The sequence below is a fragment of the Pyrus communis genome, chromosome 8 (genome assembly GCF_041283825.1).
Source record: "Pyrus communis isolate YQ-2024b chromosome 8, ASM4128382v1, whole genome shotgun sequence".
NCBI lineage: Eukaryota > Viridiplantae > Streptophyta > Magnoliopsida > Rosales > Rosaceae > Pyrus > Pyrus communis.
Genome location: NC_142572.1, coordinates 4,555,637 through 4,577,835, shown reverse-complemented (window position 1 = coordinate 4,577,835; position 22,199 = coordinate 4,555,637). Strand labels below are relative to the sequence as shown.

The 22,199-nt window shown below is 36.3% G+C and overlaps 1 pseudogene; it reads left to right on the top strand.

Annotated features, from left to right (window-relative positions):
* The first annotated feature begins 490 nt into the window (after window positions 1–490).
* On the top strand, window positions 491–7,871 carry LOC137717149 (oligopeptide transporter 3-like; annotated as a pseudogene).
* Window positions 7,872–22,199: the final 14,328 nt, after the last annotated feature.

Sequence of the window (22,199 nt, the reverse complement as noted above, 5' to 3'; positions counted from 1 at the left end):
CTTCAAGTGAGTCCATTCAGTTAAAGAGAGAAATAGAAACATATAACTGAACCCCAAAGTTTACATTTCCTCCGTTTGAATAAACCTCCCATTTAATTACATTTTTGAGGAAATATAAATAAGATATAAATATAATGCTTCGACTAGAAAAAACAAAGATGTAAATATAACTTTTACATCTTAAATTTGCATTTCTTCGTTTAATATGTTATTAAAGAGGAGATAAGTTGTGGGTTTAGTCGTCTTTTTGTTTTCGTCGGGAATATGGACTTGTGAAGATCAATGCAAAGTGCAAACCTATTATTTGTCGGGCATTATATGACCATTTTGTGGGGCTTTAATCGACCAAAATTAAGTTTTGTGTAATTGGAGATGACAAAAATAGTTAGTTATGATGATCACACTAGGTTAGAGTAAGACTTATTAAAGTTTTCAATGAATTTATCGTCACATATGCCCCGGCCATGATTCATCAATCATCAACTTAACGATGGTTATGCAGATGACAATTTATTCTGCTGCTGCCAAGACGGTCAACAACTGGATCGGCTTCAACTTTATGCTGCCACTCATAGTGGCAGTTGTTGTAGAATCCAGCTGGGATCGGTATCCCACCATCCTGGCCTTATATATTTCCCACGTTACGGCAAGTATATAAAAGTAGAATAGTGCTATTTGTACAATGTTCATTAACCACGTCTCTGATAGAGGTGTATATATGGGGTGATGCGTACAACGGTTCTAGAATATTGAATACTACGCCACTTAACTAGAGCATCTAGATCCAAAAAATTTAGGTCATCTGTCATCGAAAGGGCTAAATAGTCACGTCCAGAATTAGAGCCCTACAAAAAATTATTTTCAAATAAACAATGTTAAATCATACTCATTAATTTTAAGTTTATACTTTAAATTTAAGGAAAACTAATGAAAAGAGCTTAAAAATTGAGTTTTAACGATAAGGACGAAATAAAGGGTAAAGTGAATAGTACCAGGATTGAGTTTTTAGTATAAAAATGTGGTTTTTCATTAAAGTGAACAGTATCTGAAGCTTTTCGTTAAAGTTCCCTTAAATTTATTGGTTATTTTGGTTAAACTACATTTGGATGTTTTCAAATGTAGCCATTAGATTTGAATCAATCATTGCAACTGAGAAGCTAGGCCCAAAAAAAAAAAAAGGCTAAGAAGGGGGCTACATTTGGCTAGTCTAGCGCCCCTTTGGCCAAATAATGGCATGTGGGCTCTATAGAATTATAGCTTAGTCATCGGTTGAAGATGAATTTTTTGACAAAGCAGGCCATTTTTTGGCTTTTGGACCTTCAACCCTCTCTATTGGAGATGACTTTACACAAATGAAGTTTTTTCTCATGGCCTTGGCAGTGAGCTTCACCTATATATATTATGCACTTCTCCTAGCTATCTGTTCCCAATATTGACATTCTTCTTCTGGGTCTGTTGGGCTTGGCCGCATAGTGTCACTGATCAACAAATCGGCTCAGGATATCATGGACTGGAGTTGGCACCTTCTCGTTTAACTGGGCTGGGATTTCAGCTCATTGCACCTAGGCCTTCCGTTCTCAACACTGGCATCAGATTTGTTATGTTCATCTATGTCATTGTCCCTATTTGTTAATGGAGGTTTAACACTTTCAATGCTAGAAAATTCCCCATATTTTCCAACGATATTTTCACCTCCAGCGGACAAAAATATGATATTGAACGAGTCTTGACACCCCAACATGACCTTAACATTGAAGCCTACAATAGTTATGAAAAACTCTATCTTAGCCCTCTTTACGCTTTATCCCTGGGAATATGATTTGAAAGATTCATAGCAACCCTTAGTCATATGGCACTATTTCATTGCGGGTATGTACTTTCAATTTTATGTAGCAATGGCACTTAAAATTTGAACTTACAAATTGAAACTAGGAGTAAATGTTCATACATGCTGACAAAGTGACATTGATTTTATTGTCCTAGTGCTTTGTTAGTGCGAAGCAGACCGACAATAAAGAAAGTGAAAGTGGATATCCATTGAAAAACTAATTAAACGTTATCAAAAAGTGGTGGTTTCTGGGTTTTTTTTTTTAATTTTTTTTATATAAATAAAATCTTTTATTTTTATGGATATATTATGGATAAAAAAAGTTGTGGATTCTCATTAAAAAAAAGGTACATTTTACATAAAAAAAATTGGTACATTTTCACATAAAAAAAATAGGTAGATTTACCTATAACAACACGGTACATAAAAACATGGTATATTTTACATAAAAATATTGTACATTGTACAATTTGCATAAAAAGTTGGTACATTGTACATTTTACATTAAAAAAAAAAAATGGTACTGTACATTTTACGTAAAAAATTGGAACATTGATACATTTTACAAAAAAAATTGGTACATTGTACATTGGTACATTCACAAAAACATTGGTACATTCACAAAACAATGGTACATTATATTGTATATTGTGTATTTGTGCAATGTGAATTGTACATTGATACATTGTACATTTACATAAAAAATTGGTTATCCATAAGACATATAAATATATTCGTAGAGTTGATATTCCACAAAATATAACTATAGCCATTAAAATTGTAACTAATAATTATCTTGTTGGAAATGTTCTACTAATATGCACAATCTATCATTATACAATGTATGTCACATCCCGGCCAGGGGGGGACCACTTCCCAGGCCCGCTCCACCACCGTAGCACGATATTGTCCGCTTTGGGCTTACCATTCCCTCACGGTTTTGTTTTTGGGAACTCACGAGCAACTTCCCAGTGGGTCACCCATCATGGGATTGCTCTAGCCCCCTTCTCGCTTAACTTCGGAGTTCCTATGGAACCCGAAGCCAGTGAGCTCCCAAAAGGCCTCGTGCTAGGTAGGGATAAGAATATACATTTAAGGATCATTCCCCTGGGCGATGTGGGATGTCACAATGTATAAAGTACAATGGTACGACTACACAATACAATGTACCAAATTTTTTTATATAAAATGTAAAATGTAACAACTTTTTATGTAAAACATGCAATGTACAATTTTGTTTATATGAAATGTACAACTTCGATATATATAAAATGTACCAAATTTTTTACGTGCAATATTTTTTATGTGCAATGTATACATTTTTTTTAATTTTAAATTTCTTCCCCTTTTTAATCTATAACGTACCCATATTTAAGAATAAAATAAATATATTTATTTTTAAAAAATAAAAGAAATTACCCAGTTTTATACACGATAAGAAAAAAGTTATTTTGATGATCTTAATTGACACACCCCGACCGAGATCGGAGCGTGCTGGCCGTTACACGAAGGTGACGTAGCCATGTGCACGTGCGGAAGCTAATAAAGTAATAATAAAAAGGTATGAATAATTAAAAACTAGCATACAAAGTACTAAAACAAGTGCTAGTAAGTGAGATACAATTTCAGAGCAGGTCTATAGCAGCCCAAACGAAAACGATAATAGTAGTACGCCCGAAGGCGACCCTACAATGGGGAGGGTCTATCAGAAACGCCGGAAAGCCCTCATGGGAAACCACCGCAACGGCTAAGCAACTAGAACCTGGAGGGGCGCAAAACAAAAGCGTGAGTGGGCAAAAACAAAGCTCTTTGAAAACCATTTAGCAAAATACATTCTAACCCCTCGCCGTAAAACCTGTATACTTCCCAGAAAAAAAATAAACATATATACGTATGTATAAATATGCCAAACATGCTCAAGGGTATGTCAATCATGCTCAATATATGCCATGTCAAAGCCTCATAATGAAATGTATGTGCTCAGGTATGAATCATATCAATAGCATAACATCTGGCAGCCGGAGTCACCTAACGTGACCTGTACGGCTGCATATAGAGCTCAAATCTCAAACTCAATAACTGAACCTGCCCACGAGTCGGAACCACCTAAAGTGGTCTGTACGACAGGCCTGGGTGTAATATATATATATATATATATATACGCTCTAGTGCTACGATCACGTGAAGACTGTGCGAATAATCGCGGGTCACCTACGAGTCGGAACCACCTAATGTGGTCTGTACGACAGGCCTATGCACCTAACTTGGATCCAAGCTGAGCGTGTGGTGCGGGAGGTGAACATCACGTGAAGGACTGTGCCCTACTCTGGGCGGGAGCACTAACACCGGGGGTGCAGGTTATGAGCTCTCTAAGCATCTCTAACCACTACTGAAACATAAACGTGAATAACGCTTACCTGGCACTTACCTGTGCGTCCACAGCACCCAATATGCATATGTATACGTATGCCACTACTAATGCATGTGATTATGCATAAACGAAAATAAATGGTGCATGGCATAACATAATTAACCCTTTTTAAATCAATTTCTGGGAATATAATTGTATATAGGTATATACGGAAAACAAAAGCCCACTCACTGGTATGTAGAAGGGTCGTAGCCCCCTGCCTCGCGTGTGCACGCTCGTCCTCGGGGTACGTGTCACCTATATGCGAAATAGCTATAAAAACGTTAACTTTAAAGCACATTACCAACTTCTCGTAATAACTTCTCATACATTGCTCAAAATGGACAAATGAATATACCAACGTGCTCTACACAACCTCAGGATCACAACCATATTTTTAAAATAATTTTTGGACCCCTCACGCGCCCCCACGCGCCAAAATAGGCACGGACCTACGCGCCCCCATGCGCGGCCACGTGCCCTGCACACTGACGGCGTCAGTTGACGCCGTCAGGAATATTCCGTTAAACTTAACCGGATACCGTTACTGCCGTTAGGAATATTCCGTTAAACTTAACGGAATATTCTAGTTTCTTCTCCGGCCTACCCTCGCCGGACTCCGGTCACCGGAAAACTGGGAAAGGTTTAAACTCACTATTCTCCTTCGTTTCTCAACCATTTTCTATGATTCTTGGACCAAAAGAAAGCCCTAAACTAGTAGAATCACATTATACAACTTTTAAAAGCTAAAAACCACGCGATCATACCTGTCTCAAAACTCAAAACTCGGCCAACTTCGAACCAAGCCTTCCCGACGTCAAAACACTTCCAACGAAACACTCATGGGCTCCTCGTGACACCACCAAGCTACCTACGAGCTTAGAAATCTCAAAAACTCAATGTATAAATTTTGCATGAACAGTACACAAATCGGAGCTTGTGAATTCGACGTGAAAACGTCGAGGTTCCTACCTGAAATGATATATTCGTGCTCCCCTCGACCTCACGATCACGACTGCACCCTTGGTTTCCTCGATCTGCTACGGTATAATGGTCCTTGGTGTGTGTCCGTACGTTTACAGTGGAAATGGGAGCTCGGGGGAGAGAGAGACACGGGAGAGAAAGACAGAGGGAAAGGGGAGGACAGAGAGTGTGCAGGTGTGTGTGTGTGGCCCAACACCTGCCACAACACACAAAACAACCAACACACGTGACGAAAATGAACTAGGGGCAATAAGGTAATTTCACACGTGCGTTTCGATATCTCCGGGACGGGATGTCACATTAATTTTTTAAAATACTAAAAAAAACTTACTATAAAATACAATAGATATAATGAATATGTATATATTGTTTATTAATTATTATTCTATATAAATTTAAAATTTAAATTTTATTTATTTATTTATTTTTCTAGTATATTACAGTCAAAGGTTAAGATTAAAAATCATAAAACACATTAAAAATAAAAATATCAAGAAATTTAAAAATCCCAAACACATTAAAAAAAATTATAGTAATTAATTTACATGTACGAAAAATATGAAAAAAATTTGCAATCACTCGTAGTCGCATCCTCTACTCTTTGAGGATGGGTATATGATCATTTGAATTTTTAAAACCATAAAAACTCTTATGAATAATATTTTTAAGGGAGTTCAAAATAAACAAAATTTATAATCATTAATTTATAAGTCTGAAAGATGTGAAAGCATAATAAATGTTCATAATTGCATCCTCAACACTTAGACAATGGTTACATGGTCGTTTAAATTTTTAAAACCCTCCAAATCTATTGAACAATGTTTTTTATTTGAGTTCAAAATTAATAAAATTAATAATAATTATTGTAGAAGTGTGAAAAATGTAATCACTCATAATGAAAAGCTTTACAACTTTCATGAAGGGGTCAACTCCGAAATTTGGTATGTATATACTAATTTAGTATTATGTTTTACATTTTTTTGGGTCAAATTATGTTTTTTGTTTTCATTTTTATTGATTTAAAATATATTTTTCTTAACGGGTAATGGGTTGGGTCATATTACCCGTTTACTTTAACGGATATTACACAACACAACCCGTTAAGCTATCGGGTATGACACAAAAACAAGAAATACGACATGAATGCTAGGTCTACCTTTTTCGCTTTATCCCTCGGAATAGGATTTGCAAGGTTCACATCAACCCTTAGTCACGTGGCACTATTTCATGACAAGTACGTACTTTTAATTTTACATAGCAATGACACTTAAAATTTGAACTTACAAATTGAAAACTAGGAGTGAGTTACATATTGACAAAGTGATCATTGATTTTCTTTTCCTAGTGCTGTGTTAGCGCGAACCAGATCGACGATGAACAATGTGAAAATGGATATCCATGAAAAACTATGAAACGTTACCAAAAAATGACTCAGTGGTGGTTCCTCATTGTGTTTATAATGAATGTTGCACTGTTTTTATTAACAGCTTTTATATCGAAAGACGCTCTGTAGTTGCCTCAGTGGGGGATGCTATTAGGCTTTGCCTTGTCCTTCATTATCACCTCCCAATTGGTGTCATTCTACCAACCATCAACCAAGTATGTAGTTTTCTATCTTCTCAATTGTTCTTTCTTCATCTTGATTTAGTACTTATGAGGGTGCACAAAAATTTATTTGCAAAACAATATCATGTGTTGTGGGAGTAGGATTCTCTCCCTTCCTATTTCCATCCCCTTCCCTCCCATCCTTTCACACTTTGCCATTTGTCTTATTGTCTCTATAAAAATTAGTATAAGATGTTGACGTGGTTTAATCGTAACCGTTCAAGTAGGAGGGGAAGGAAGGAGAGAGGGATTAGGAGGGGAGAAAATCCTCCTCCTGCATTTTGACATTCGTACATCTAAATTAATTTTACATCATGTTTCAAATTCTTATGGCTTTTTTCTATGCAGCAACCTGGATTTGACATCATATTTCAATTCATTATGAGGTATATGCTACCAGGAAAACCCATTGCAAACATAGTTTTCAAATTCCATGGACCAATCACCACTGTCTAAGCTCTTTCTTTCTTAGCTAACCTTAAACTTGGCCACTACATGAAGATTCCACCTCGCTCCATGTTCATAGCTCAGGTTGGTTCACATATTATGTTATTTTGTTAAACAAGATATTTTTACAGTGTAGTAAAACTAAACTAATGCATGCTGAATTTTCCAGCTTGTGGGAAGTTTGGTTGCTGGTCCTGTCAACCTTGCAATTCCGTGGTAGATGATGGAGGGCATCATCCTAATAGCCCATGGACTTGCCTGAAACACAAATTCAACTTTAGTGTTTCTGTATTATGGGGCCTTGTTGAAACAAGGGGACTATTTGGATCTTAAGGATTGTACCGAAACTTGATATGGTTATTTCTTGTTGGACTATTTTGCTAGTTCCCATTTGGATATTGACCAAAAGATTTCTAGAAAAGAAGTGGATTTCATTGATAAATATCCTGGTCATTACTTATGGTTATGCAGGAATACCCCCAACTACTCCTACTAGCATAGCGAGTTGGCTTGTCACTGGAACCATCTTCAACTATCGTGTTCATATATCGTAAGCACTGGTGGTAGAAGTACAACTATATTCTATCTGTAGCATAATCTAACAAGACAAATCCAATGCCAGTGTTGAAAGTTTATTTTTATTTTTGAATATGAGTAAATTATAGATTAAAAAATATAAAAAAAGTGGTGGTTCCGCATTAAATCAATGGGTACATTTTACATTAAAAAATTGGTACATTTTCACATTAAAAATTGGTACATTTTACGTAGTATGATACATAAAAAATTGGTACATTTTATACTAAAAAATTGTACATTGTACAATTTGCATAAAAAGTTAGTATATTGTACATTGTACATAAAAAAATTTGGTACATTGTACATTGGTACATTCATACAAAAAAAGAAGATATATTATATTGTGTATTGTGTATTTGTCCATTGTGCAATGTACATTGGTACATTGTGCATTACATAAAAAATTGGTTATCCGTAAAATCTATAATTATATTGGTTGGGTTGATATTCCACAATATATAGTTATGGCAATAAAAATTGTAACTATTAATTATCTTATTGGAAATGTTCTGTTAATATGCACAATGTACCATTATATATTGTACAATGTAAAAATACACAACAAAATGTACCAATTTTTATTGAATGTATTATGTACCAATGTACCAGGTTTTTATTATAAAATGTACCAATTTCTTTTAAGTACTAATATACCCTTTTTTTAGGTAAAATGTGCAACGTACCAACTTTTTATGTAAAATATACAATGTACAATTATATATATAAATGTACCACTTTGTTATATATGAAATATACCAAAATTTTCATCTATAATGTACCCATGTTAAAAAATAAACTAAAATATTTATTTTTAACACGTAAAAACTGTTATCAAATTTCATACAATTTAAATTTAAGAAAAAAAAATCTTATTTGCTAGTAATTTTGACATGATTTTAGGGAGGAATAATTAACTTTGGTGTTACCGCAGCCTTCATCTTCCTTGCTCAACTAGACTACCATGGTTACCACGGGAATCATGTTTGCCACTACTTTGTTTGTGTTTTAATTATATAACCATATAAGGCTAACATTAAATTGTGTAATTGTATTGAAATCACAAGTTAGATATATAGACAATACATTGTAACAACCCGTTCCGTAATTTACAGAACGAAAGGGCGTTTTTGTAATTTCACTTAGTGTGGGATATTTTTCTTTTAAAAATTGTTTTTGGGTCTTAATGGGAGTGCCAAGGGGCCCACCCCTGATTTCTTTGTCCCCGGGCCCAACATCTCTCTCTCCCTCACTTCTCCCGGTTGCCTCTCTCTCTCTCTCTCTCTTTCTCTCGGTCTCCCCTCACAACTCTCTCCCTCTCCCTCGCTGCAACCTCCCTCTTCCCCCGAGCACCAAACACACACACACACACCTTTACAGACTTACACACAGGTAGCCATCACCACGATCACACCAACACCTACCACTTGGAATGGACCTCTTACTTCTCCTCATCATTATGCAAGCATCTTCCCTACGAGTTACCGTCGTCTTCAACGAAGGTAAGTCAAACCATTCTTCAATCTTCCTTCTTAGTAGTCTAGAAGGCTTAGTGGTTGTTAAAAATAGTTTTTGGTGAAGGTTTAAACGTGAAAACTGCTTGGGGAGCTTTCTCCATATTTTCCAGCGAATATCCGATGGCTTTGAGCCATTTTCCGGCCAACTCCGACCACGTTTGTGGAAACCAAAGGTATGGTTTGATTCCTTATTTTCTGGGCTTCATTTTGGTATATGGAATGACATGTTTTGGTTAAGTTTTGAGCTCCGGAATTTCCCGGCCGAAAACCTGCTTCTCTTTCTTTGGTTCCGGCGACCCATCTAACAAATAAGCCAAAAGCTAGCCCAAGTAGCCTAGCCCATTTGGGCAGCCTAAGCCCTAGTTTAAACCTTTCCCGGCCGAAAACCTGTCTTCTTTCTCTTTGGTTCTGATGACCCATCTAACAAACGAGCCAAAAGCCAGCCCAAGTAACCTAGCCCATTTGGGCAACCTAAGCCCTAGTTTAAACCCTTAAGACCCCAGACTGTTAGGCCTTACTGACACAGGTCTTCGCCCTATTAAACTACCCACGAACCTTCAGCTCAACCCATCGACCCCAAAAATCCACTAGACCCAAACCCCAGCCCGTGACCCAAACCCTGGATCCATTGACCCGCGTTGACTCAACCCCAGAGGAATATTACTGGAATATTCAATAAAGTTTTATAAAAATCTTTTTGAAAGCGTTATAACTCCTGGCCATAACATAAGTATAGTTTCCAAAATATACATACTACGCATGGTATGAAAATACCTACCATAGCCTGCAAAATCACAAGAATGCCATACGTAGCAACATTGCGTAAATGAACATATAACAACCAATAACACATAATCTTGCCTAAGCAAACATATCATATTGGGTGCTCATCGACACATGTTGACACACGAGTTCATGCAAAGGTATTCTGACATGAACAGGACTGGGTATAACAATAATATGTGCTCTAGTGCTACAATCACGTGAAGACTGGCACTATTCGCTGTCACATATGAGTCAGAGTTGCCTATTGCAACCTGTACGACAGGATTGGCACCTACTTGGATCCAAGGTGAGCGTGCGGTGTAGATGTGAACATACACGTGAAAGATTGGCCCTGGCCCTGGGCTAGTACTAACATCGGGGTGCAGCAATGATGAACAGACTACATAAATACAATCATGCCATAACGATTCAATAATTCTAATCAACATAGTAAACTTACATGCGCATCCCGTAGTATTATTTTAGCATTTCACAATAGTACAACATTTCTTATAATATTATTAAATCATGACATAATAGGCATCAATCAATCCAAAAGCATTTGGAAACTATAAAATATATAAATATATATATATATATATATATATATATATATATATATCTGAAAACAAATGCCCACTCACCTTTGTTTTTTCGCCCTTCTAGGCTTAACAACTGAACCTTCGTATCGACGAGGATTCTTAGCAAATATGGTATTAGAGACTACCTCCAATGGTACTTTTAGGTTTAAATTTATTCACATTTTCCACATCACTACACTTTATGGCTTCGTCACCTTTCAGGTGTCGGCCAGCACAGCTCGATTTGAAATTCTAGTGGACATTCTGGGTCGGCATGTGTCAATATGATAATAGTATTGGGACCAAACTAATTTTATTACTAGAAGGAGGTTATTACCAAGTAGAGGGATAATTAAAAAAATTATTTTTTGATTTAGTTATCCTCATGAAAGTTCAATAATCCTCGTTAGTAGACTCGGGCCCAGGTTCTATGAGTAGACGGGTAGGGGCTTGCTCCGCTCTGTAGTCAAACACTTGGTGCGACTAGATGCTAGTGCGCTTATCTCACTCAATATTTTTGACGTCTGGGTGCGGTTATGAAATAAAGGCACCGACGGTGTGCAAGGTAGAAGGAAAAGTAAGACGAGATATCTACCGAACATCACTTCCAAGCTTCACATAAGTAAATTTAAAATATTCTTCCCGGTCGAACATTGGAAAATTTCATACTTCCTTGTATTTTTTATTAAAACCTCTTCACATTCTCAAGATCTGCTACACTTTGAAGTCGTGGATTCGGAACAAAATAAATCAGGGGAACATTATCCTTGCTCCAAATTTCTACAAGGATCCTTCACGAACAGAGGACCCAGCACCTGTAACATAGTAGGATGCATAAAAAGAACGACATTATTAGTGGAGCATGTCAATGTCCAATAGCTAGTGCATGCGTATGTATGTAATTCTCTCTTTAATGCCAAAAGTTTCTATACAAGAAGCTGTAAACATGTTCCGAAACAATTTGGCTAAGCTTTAGCAGCAAGGTGTCCATATTGATAAGTTATTCCATACTCGCAAGTTGAAAGACATGACATCAACTTTAAAGAATAAATCATTTCCTGAATAACTTTAGAGAAATATTTAATTTCATGTTAATGTTTTATTTTTTACATTGCAACAACACCGGCTCTACACCTAACCAACTTACTTAGCACACATTGCATATGCGAGACGATATTTTGGAATTGTGTGGGTGTACAAGTTAGAGACATTATTGGTTTCAGGAATATTCTTAAAATGAAAAAAATTTCCTTAGATGAAAGGTTTCTTTAGGACAGAGCTGCTCTCCTAAGGTCCTCATTTTGAGGACCTGTGAGGACCTTTTTTATATGATCTCTCAAATTAATCTTATAGAAAATTAAGTTATTAACTTAAATAATCCTTGTTACACGGAAATAAAATACTAACTAATAATAATAAAAAAAGAAAAAAAAAAGAGAAGAGGTTTTGCGTCATGTCGAAACAAATTCAATTGTATAAAACCCTATAAGCTTTACACATCCAATTCCATCCCATCTTTTATAAATAATAATTCTAACCCAGTTAGTTACAAAGCACCAAAAAAATTGAGATTGTGTGGTGTAAAAAATTGGGATTTCTTTCTTCTTAAATGAGTGAACCCTTTTTTATATAAAACTTTTCGACAACGATGAAGATTTTGAAACATGGCCCTCTCCCTTTTCCATACGCGAAAGAAAAAACAAAAAAAAATGTGAAGGAAAAAAGGAGGGAGAGAGAGAGAGAGAGAGAGAGAGAGAGAGAGAGAGAGAGAGAGAGAGAGAGAGAGAGAGAGAGAGAGAGAGAGAGAGAGAGAGAGTTGGAGAGAAGAAGGGGATGTGGAGGAGAGAGATGGTAGGAAAATAAGACGAAAGGTTTCATGCGATAATATTTTTCAATTTAATCATTTTACAAAAATATTGTATTTCGATGTAACAAAAATTATTTAAATTGATAACTTAATTTACCATAAGATTAATCTTAAGACTCATTTAAAAAAGACCTCACGGGTCCTTAGGATTATAAATTTGTTTCTTGAAATGAAAGATTGCGTAGGCATAAAAAATCTTCTCTGAACATGTTCACCTCTTTGTGGTGTCTAAAGAGTAAGCCAAAGTGGATCGTCCTATTATAAAGTTTTAGATTATGGCTAGGGGATTGTTCTATTTATAAAATTTAGACTATGGCAGAGGTGTTGTCCTATTTATAAAATTGAGTATGACACGGGTATCAACTATACATATAAATGAAATTGTACCAAATATTATTAGGATCTTGCTTATAAGTAAGTAAATTTTGTATTTGTACCTTTCAGTTGGTTTGATTAGATAAATTTTCTTTGTTTATGTACTAGTGCTTTAGTTAGGTTGTATATTTTTGCAAATTAACATATGGTAAAAATATTTTTTTATTTTCTTAGAAGGTAAAGAATTGAAAGGTTTTTTAAATATTTAGTAGATTGCAGATGTTTAAATATTCAAAATTTAAAAACAAAGGGTAAAATAGGTTTTAAAAATAGTTAATGGGCCTGAATCATAAATTTCAAAAACTTGGACTAAAGCCAATAGTATGTCAATTTTTTGGACCTACATATTAATACCCCTATTTATAACTAAAGGCATATATGTTACATCTATCCAATTACAAAATATATCTTATGACTATTTGATTATTTTCGACTTTTTTTAGTACATCGATATTTTTACACTAAAAAAAGGGGAGTTCAGCTAAGCCACATAATGGGCAACATAATTTAGCATTGAAATCGTCATCCACAAGATTTGAACCTAAGATCTCTTACTTTTAAGTGAAAAAGAATATCACCAGACCGTAGTACTGAGTGGCTGATTATTTTCGATTAACCGTTCACAAAATAACGTGAATTCATGGTTTTAGGATTATAGGGATATGTTTTTTTGGGTATAGCATTAGTGACCAAATAAACACCAAACGCACTTATCATTTAGAAAAAGTTAAAACACAAAATATTTTGAATCACTTAAATTGTAGGTATAATTTTATGTGATGTCTTTTTCACTTTAATTTGGACAGTTAGATTATAGTTTATGATTAATTAAACCAGAATTTGTAAATTCAGTTACAAACACATGGTGAACACTTAATTATTAAGAGAATTCGCGTCCACATGAACACCAAAACGCTTAACGGTTGAAAAAAAATAAACACCAAAAATGTTTTGGATCACTCAAATCGTAGATATGATTTTATGTGATATCTTGTTCACCTTGATTTGGACCGCTAGATCAATCATAACTTATAATTTGTTGGACAGGAATTTGTAAATTGGGGTATAAACACATGGTGAATACTCAAAACGATTGGGAGACTCCGCACCGATGATGTCCCACTATCCAACTAAGTTGCCATTAGCTATGGACTTGTCTTTCTCAATAGGCTAAACCAATCCTACAGGCATCACATGGAACTGATCCACATCACAACTAAGTTGAATGATTTGGTTTCGTTTTTATGGAAATCACTTGCCTATATTAATTTTTGATACTTAGACATTTTCCCTTTTTTTTCATTTTGAAAAGTTTTATTATTATTATTGGGAAAAGGAGTAGAGTTCGAAACTATTATAATAATTTAAAGAAGAGGGGAGTTTCGAATATGAAATACATGGTTGAAAACCCAACACCCTGTCCATTAGAACATTAGGCCACATGCATGTTTATTATGTTTCCATGTTTATAACTTGAGATTTTTGTTTGTCGTTGGTTCAATCTCTGAACGTACATAGGCGACCCCCTTTTCATTGATAATCTTGACCTGGAAATAAGGTATCGAGGCCTACCAAGCAGAAGGGTATTTTGAAATTGTAACCTACAAAAAATATGAAGTTTGGTACCGAACAAGCAGCATCACTAACCAGCTTGAGACATGCATTAGGTTGGAGGCTACCCGAAACCCCCATATCCGTTTCATTATTGCGCGACTCCATGTGACTGCCGAATTAGGCTTCTCACAGTTCGGCCTACAAATTGGGTTTGGAGAGGAGTCCAATCGGTTGTCCTCCAATCTCTAACATCATGGCAGCACGATATGGGCACATACTTTAGTAGTTGGTGGTATTTCCAATCATACCAAAAAAATGGAGAAAAAAAGTATTTTGTGTTGCAGTTCTATTAGATTAGAAATTTGATTGTGTAAATCTTAGTGTATCTAAGGATATCTTGGAATATTCTCTAGGGTTAGAATTATAATATTAGAGTTATAATCCTATTAGAGTAAGGAATTAACCTTCTCTACTACTATAAATAAATGCATAATGGGATGAGATAACACACCTTACAATTACACATCTCTCTCTTTCTCTCTACTATTGCCGCACCCTCTCTCTGTCCTTTATATTATTTAGTAAATTAGGCTTACAACACGTTATCAGCACGCTCTTGACGTTGCGCTAAAGAGAGTTTATTATTCAATTAGGGGAATATTACGTTTAAATCATTCTTTTTTATAATTAATTTATTATTTTATTGAATCAATCTACATGTTATTGATTCAATTTAATTTTTCTGTGTTGAACGTGATACAACGCATTGGAGATGCAATTCTGGCTTTCCGAGAAGGACCTTTTACAAAGGCTTTTGTTGTTTTTTGTCTATCAGGTACGCTTAAAATAAAGGAAGATATTTGAAATGACCATGAAGCATGAAACATTCCCCATGATACATGAACCTTCTACATTTATATTTACCTTTCGAGATATATATATTGTATATGTTTCATGTATTTGTCATATACATATATATATATATATATACATATATATACACACACACATATATATATATAGACATACATATATAAACATACATATATATAGACGTTAATGCATTACAAATTTTTTTTTTTGCTATGTGGAATTTGTGAGTCAAAGAAACAATTAGGGTTTTTCAAACCCTAGCAAAAGTCGAAAAAAAAAGAAGGGATTTTTATAGCAGAGGCCAGGCTCATCGCCGCTAGCACCACCAAGTCGAGTCTCACTGTTGGTGATGCGTGATTTATACGCACACAAATTAAACCCTCTTTTCGTCAAATTGTAGTAAGTATATAAGTAGGGATCGTTCTGGACCGGGGATTAGGAGGGATTGTTAATCACTTGGATTTGACTCAAAAATGTAAAAACACAATATAAAACACTATACTAGACTCAAAGAATTCAAAAATACTTTAAAACATAAACTAAACAGATTCTAAGCATTAAAGAACAAGAAAGTAGAGGGGGGTTTAGGACTTGACAAAAATTGAAATAACGAAACAAGTTAATAAACTAGACAGAATGTAAATATGAATATGATGAAAGTATGGATGAATGGATGCTAGCCAAGGGGTTCATCTCCACACATGTTACACTTGCATAATAAAATGATTTCCAATTGCATTTCAATAAATCATTAATTCTCAACACTCCAAGTTAATTAGATCCGCTTAAATTAACCTTCAAATCTTCCTAACGTTATTGAATTGGATGATTGCATACGACAACCCAAAACATTCCCCACAAGTCCCCTACATGATTGCATAATAGAGATACAAGCAAGAATCATTACGCTCTATGAAGATTATAAGTTTTGACGAGACATTCGTTACTATGGAATACACATGAAACTTATGCCAAGAATTCGTTTAACGCGATTGTTTATAAGCAACCTCCACTACTTGTGAATATAAGTTCATAACGATTAGGTGAAATTCACTTATATTCTAGCGTCAAATTCATGCATGAAAATTAAGTGTGCACTCTCAATAAACATACATAAATAGGTTATCAATAAAACAGTTAAACAAATTGAATTCACAACTTATGAAACGTAATTAGAAGTAATCAAATCAAAATGCAAGCATAAACATATATTTCGAATCACCCCCTAGCTAAAGGGGGGTTTAGTTCCTCATACAAAACAAAGAGAATTAAAATTAAACATTGAAATCAAAGAAACACCTAAACATTCCAACAACTCAAACTTGAATTGTATGAACGTTTAGGCCCTCTTCTCTTCCTCTTTATTGTAGCATAAGGTCTAAGGATAGTTGGTTTGGGGGAATGGAAGTGTGGAATGGAGTGAGGAGTGATGGAAATGGAAAGATGGTTTTTGGATTCTAAGGGAGACTCACGGCTAAGAGAGAAAGGGATGTGTTTGTGGTGTGTTGTGTATGAAATGAGATGTTCATGAATGAATGAATGCAAGGGTATTTATAGGAGTAGTGGAGGGAACATATGGCTATGTCATTTGTAGGTGAAGTAGGTGGATGTTGTAGGTGAAGTGGGTGGATGTTGTGTTAAGTGATAAGTGATAAGTGATATGATATGTGGTTATGATATGATAAGTGGTTAAGTGGTGATGATAAGTGATAAGTGATTAAGTGATATGATATGTGGTGATGATAAGTGATAAGTGCATGTGGGTTAACTAATGAAGGAAATGCATGTTCAATGACAATGTGTTAGAATGGATGTGTGTTATGCATGGCATGATTGGGATTAGGAAAGGTTTAAATGTCCTAAAACTAAAGAGAACAAGGTTCCAACACTTTGGCTCCAATTAGGTCTTCAATTTCGTCCAACACTTTGGCTTCAAGCATAAGCTATCCGTCCTTAGCCCAAAAGTGCTCCAAAAGTCTCCAAAATGCATCTTTTTGCTCCTTTAGCCCTTTGGACCTACAAACACACGAAAATAGCTTAAAGTACTAAAATAACTAAAGAAACATAACGTAAATGTACGAGAACAAGCTATTTAAGTCGCATGAATATGCTCCTATCAGTTGGCCTGCAATCTAGCCGTATGAAGGACCTTGGGACAATGTCGTTTAACGTTTGGACCACACGGCAGAAGCCCTTTGGGCTTTGCTGCGCATGCAAGACACACTAGGCCTTCGGCCTTGTAGGGTTTCCTTAGGCCTCCAGCCCAAGCCAACCCAACTTTAAAGATGCCTACAACTCTCTTAGATCTGTCCTACCGTGTCCGTGGCCTAACAACCAATAGCCTTATGTTGTTGGGCCTTCGTTCTCAAACCTGCCTGCAGTAAGCTAAAAGCTTGTAGGGCTTCACCCAAGCCTTTGGCCTAACTTGCCAGCAACCTATGTTTATAAGCTTGCATTCCCCCCTCCCACCGCGGTCTAAAAATCAAAAGCCAGCTTCAACTGGGCTTCCCTTCACACCCAGGCCAACCCTTTGCTAGGCCTCTACCATCGTGCCTTGTTTTGGCCCAAACCAGCAGCCCATGCTGCTGGGCTTATCCCAACCCATGGCCCAAAGACTTGCAGCCCTCCCATGGCCCCTAAAGGTCTGTAGCCATGTTACAAGGCCTTGCCCCGTGCACTGCAACCAACCCAATCAAGCCAGGATGCGTTGTTTTTTCAACCCAATGTTAATTTTTGGCATCCTCTGCTTCTTAACCATACCCAAATATTTTGGGACGTTTTTGGTTAACGCTAAAAAAGTATAATTCACTTATCACTTGGTCCCCGACAATTAAAGCTAATATGACCCGCATGTCATTATTTTGCTTTCACGATCGACCCTAAATGGTCCCGATCTATTGAATTAATTAAAAGTGACCAGCAATCCATTAATCTGACAAGACATCCAAAATTATTGACCTGGAGATCACTTTTGGACATTAACGATTCAATAATTTATTTCTTTTCTTTGAACCATTGACACCCTTTCGTAGTCCCGAAGCGCTCACACTTGAGTTCCTGAAGCAACTCAAATCCACTACACTTAAATCAGCATATTATATTATGTGTTCTTGCAAGAACTTCTCTTTTATGAACTAACCATTCATAAACTAAATTGAACTTATAGTTTCGAATTTAGTGCCTTTGAAACCCGAAGTTTTGCATAAAACAAATACATCCATGAAAACCCGACGTTTTTCATGAAAACCATGACTTAGAACTCGAATGTTCTAACTTTGATGCTTATGGATCATTCATTCTTATAACACAAATCAAAATCTTGTTCCCTCCAATTCAGTGGATTGTCGAACGATCACAAGTTTAATCTCACTAATTTGGTTGTTTCTAAAAGAAATCACTTTATGTGGGTACAAGATGTGAATCTCCAATTGACTATCAAGAAGCTGAGAAACCATTGAAGCCAACAATGGCATGAAAGAGCTGAATAACCCCTCACTATGTTCTTTATTTGAAGACTTATACCCGAAGCATTACAAACAGAAGTAGCTCCTGAACAAGGATTTCATGGCTCTATGGCTCGCTCCTACAAACTGTCTATTCATGAAAGACATTGCCTAAAGCACACCATGATTACGTCCATGAATAAGTACGATTCTGAAGTTTATAAATCCGATTGAATTTTGACAGGAGAATACTTTTCTCGTCTTTCCATGTTTTTAACTCGCTTCTGAAGCAGCAGTGTGGAAAACGGAAGTTTACTAAATTCTGGATTCTGATTAATACCACAAACATGAGAAAAAGGTATAGACCCAAGTTCGGCTGGAATCTATCGAATGGTATATATCTAGTTCAGCTGGAGTTTATCGAATGGATTAACCTAATTCGGTCAAAGCCTATCGAATGGTAATGCCCTACTTTGGCAGGGATGCATCAAATGGTATTGATTTGCTTCGGAAAAAGCCTAGCAAATAAACCCCTCATTCGGTTAGAGCCTACCGAATCCAATTTTGGGTTTGTCTCTCATAATCCAATTTCGAGTTTATTTTTACAACATATGGTAGAATCAGGGCCTGCCAAGGTAAGGCATCATGCCCGACACATGATCCTTGGCACCTAAGACCTAAAACTTCAAGAATAAGGGATAATGTTCCCGAACCTTTACCTTACAAAACCTACTTCTGTTTCGATGGAAAAGATCATTGGTTATGCACCTGTTCGTGCCCCTACCATTGTTGTTGATGAATACCATTTTAGTAGTCAATATGTGAAACTAATTTTGCTCCACCAAACATCATTAGAAGAGTAGAATTTTGACATGGATAGACTTGTTGGCCGAATCCCCTTAGTAAACCATTTACTTTGTGAACATTTTTCCATGTTCTGGGATTCAAGTTTGGTGTTTGTTTTTTGTTATGGATAATCTTAGTGACATTTTCCTTGAATATGAGTTAATTGAATCATGTTTCTTGTATACATGTGACCGAATTCAATTAAAGACGTGATTAGGTAGGAATGTAGGAAGGTTAGTTGTATGGATGAATGCGATACAACGCACACTAACTTTACACCTAAATCACATCTCTAGCAACGACTTCAGATCTATCCAACTTGATTAAGAGCATTGGCACGCTCCTCGTTGTATGAATGGTACTAAATTACCATGTCAAAGATTGAGTAGTTTACTTGCCTTGGCATGGCCATTTAAGACACTTAGGTTGAACAATGAGGCTATGACGCAACGACGCATCTCTTTACCCGAAGTAAGGATTTAATGCATACAAGCACACTTTGCCAAGCCTGCTCATTGGGGAAATTGATTTTCTAAATCATCGCTCACAAAGATACAAAATCACCCTTTTTCACAATGGATTCACGGGAATATATATGAACTAATCCAACCAAAATGCGGACTATATAAATACTTATGGTTTTGGTTAATGAATCGACAAACTAGTCACATGTTTGTCCATACACAATGGTGCTAAACCTCCTAGCCGATTTTAAGGGTTCACCACCCTACTTATCCCTTAAAGTCTGGAATACTGGATAATGTCGGAGAGTTTATATCGATGATTTTCGATAAAGTATTGTATGTCTTGTGGGTTATAATGGAACATCGAATTCCCATGTTCACCCCAAGCCTCACATAGTGATCATAAAGCGAAATTTAAATGATCACCAGGACCTTGGTGAACGTACCAAGTTTTCAATTTCTGCCTAGGGCTATGCAATCTTGTACGTAGTTAATTGGTCTGCCTTGAGGCCTATTGCCACCCAACCTATTCAACATTACAGTTGGTTACTGGGGACGAACCTGATGCTTCGTATTTACGCATTTGGGTGTGGATTCCATGTGCTAAGTTACACCACCGCAATGTACCAATATGGGTTCTCAAAGAAAGATGTGAATCTTTGTCGATTACGATTCTCCTTCACACTAGTTCTCTTAGAGCCCTTGCATGTGATCTCTTTATTGCTTATTTGCAGGTTGTCACTTCAATGAGACAGTCTTCCCGCCGTTGTCTGAGTTCAACTTTGCGCTTCGTTGTATTTAGCTCATTATATTAGACAAGACACCTCCTTTGCTATTGATCTATTGGTAAAGATGTAGCACCGCTCCTACATGTAACCACTGCATTGGTATTAAAGACGTTTCCTGAAGGTACTACGAATTTAGGCTAATCCTAACACATCTCGAGCTGATCCGACCCTTATGATCCTCGAAGTGATGCTTACTTTATTGTTATGCTGACATTGGTTACTTATCAAACCCGCACAAGGCAAAATCCCCGAATGGTTATGTCTTTACCATTAGGGATATCGCAATATCTTGGAGGTCCACGATATGACCTTAGTTGCGAAATCTTTGAATCATTCCAAGACTCACCTCACTTCACTACGCCACACATGAGACATGGTTAGGAGTTCTTGTTGAGTATATTCGAAGTACTTGCTGTGTTTTCATCCATCGTTAAGTCCCGATGACGATCCATGAAGACTATGCTGCATGTATCAACCTGACCAAGACATGATACATCAACGAAGTCAACACCAAGACATATTGTGTCAACATCTACATTAGCAAAGCATAAAGAGATTAAAGTCATGCAAGTCGATCCCAGACAACCTTGCCGATCTTTACATGACGTCACTGCCGAAGTCAACCTTCCAGAAGCTTGTTCGAGGAATTGTTATGCCTAACTATTCATATGCAATGCTTGTAGTTCTCATTTGGAAGTTCTGTCAAACTCAGGGGGAGTATCCAGAAGTGTACTTACTTGATCTTAATGTACTATTTTTCCCTACGATTAGGAGCATTTTTCCCACTGGGTTTCTGCTACCTAACTAGGTTTCGACGAGGCACCCATCTTGGGCTAATCATACCCTTGTAAGTTCTTCTACTTGCATCCAGAAGATGTATAGTTTTGACTTAATGCAACTTCTCACTTTTCTCCTTAGCCTATGGGTTTTTCTCCCACCTTGTGTTTTACCATAACGAGGTTTTATAAGTTTTACCTTTTATGCATTATTTCCGTTGTTTTGAGACTCGCATTCGCTCATTGTGTCAACGACTTCATCAACTGTACTTACTTCATCGCTGAAGACCTGATGCGCCATTTGTTTGAGTATTTACACACTCAAGGAGGATTGTTGCAATCCTATTAGATTAGGAATGTGATTGTGTAAATCCTAGTGTATCAGGGATATCTTGGAATATTCTCTAGGGTTAGATATTATCCCATTAAAGTTGTAATCCTATTAGGGTAAGGAATTAACCTTCCATACTACTATAAATAAAGGCACAATGAGGTGAGAT